Here is a 1,437-nt window from a genome sequence, read left to right as displayed (position 1 = left end):
CAGCCTGCAGCCCTACAAAGCTGGAGTTCAGAAGTGGCCTGATCCCAGCTCCCTGTCGTGGTACGGAAGAAGCTACCCAGCAAATATAGCAGAAGCCTCCAGGTCAGAGATCCACATGTGTTGACAAGAAAAACTGCATCACTCTCCACATTCTTGGTGGTATGATGTGAATTCTTTCTCCATGCATCCCAAGGAGAGCCAGCCTCACAGGTTGCAGGTCTCCAGGATCCAGGTATCCTGAGCATCTTCTCGTTAGTCCCTCCCCATCCTTAAGCCACATTTGTGCTCTTCCTGTGCTATTCTGCTTCTGCCCCTCTGGGGAGTAGGAAAGCCCCCAGAAGGAGCAGTGTCTCCCTCTCTTGAGGTACTGGCCATTAACCCAGCTAGGGTTTGAACCAACTTTTGATTTCCATTGGATCTACCTGTCAAGGTACTGTTAGTCCCAGCCAACCCCTCTGGCAAGTCACTCCCATGTGACTTCCAGCTTTGCCTTTTGTGCATCTGTGTCACAGAGCACTACGTCAAGACCTCCAAGTATACAGGAAACCATTTGGTAAGACACAAGTATTAAAAAAATAAGCTGCATGACATTTATTTTGTCTTGTTAACATTAATATCTGTAGAAACATTTTATTGCCAGTATAAAAATTAACAGGTTTTATTAAATACTTTCTCCAATTCTGTAACACATAAAATCAGTATGATCTGCATTCATGTTGCAAGGGTAAAGCAGAAGAGCGGGTGTCTCCAAAGCAAACACAACACTTGAATACGGAATCAACAATGCCTGGTGCAGCTATTAGGCCAGATCTTTCGGTGAGGTCTTGTCAGTAGACAGAAGCAATCCCTTAAGAAGATAGAAGGATCTCAAACTCAGCAGAACAAGGTTGGTTTTCTATATTTTATGACAGGATGTAGATCCCAAAGTATTCTTTGACACTGAAGAACTGAGGCAAATCCAGGCTAATCTGATGAATGTGTAACTCAGGCAGAAGGCCAGCTGCCAGACAGAACTCATCCTGAGGTCATTCCAACTAAGGTCTGTCCCCAGAGACATGCTAAGGCATCTTGGAATGAGGACGCTGGTCCCATTCGTCTTGCGAAGTCAGGTTGAATGTTATATCGACCAGATGACAGGGCTTCCTTTAACAGGTACTTGTGACGTGGGCATTTGGGTGGCTTAAACACAATCATCGGACAGCAGAATTGAAACACAGATAAATGAAAAGATCACCCCCCCCAAATTAGCCATGTATTGTAAATATTTCTCTTCTCAAAGGATCTGATAGCTAGTTAAGTCCAAGCAACAGATTAACTAGTCTGCTGTGTTGCTTGCCTGCATAGAAATGCCACTTAAATTACAAAAAATCTATAAATGATTAATCGTTTTTGTATATTACCAATTCATTAATAAATTAATGTAATACTTTTCCCTGA

This window comes from Nannospalax galili, unplaced genomic scaffold (genome assembly GCF_000622305.1).
Source record: "Nannospalax galili isolate Female #2095 unplaced genomic scaffold, S.galili_v1.0 scaffold31, whole genome shotgun sequence".
Taxonomy (NCBI): domain Eukaryota; kingdom Metazoa; phylum Chordata; class Mammalia; order Rodentia; family Spalacidae; genus Nannospalax; species Nannospalax galili.
Note: the sequence above shows the minus strand (reverse complement) of the source record.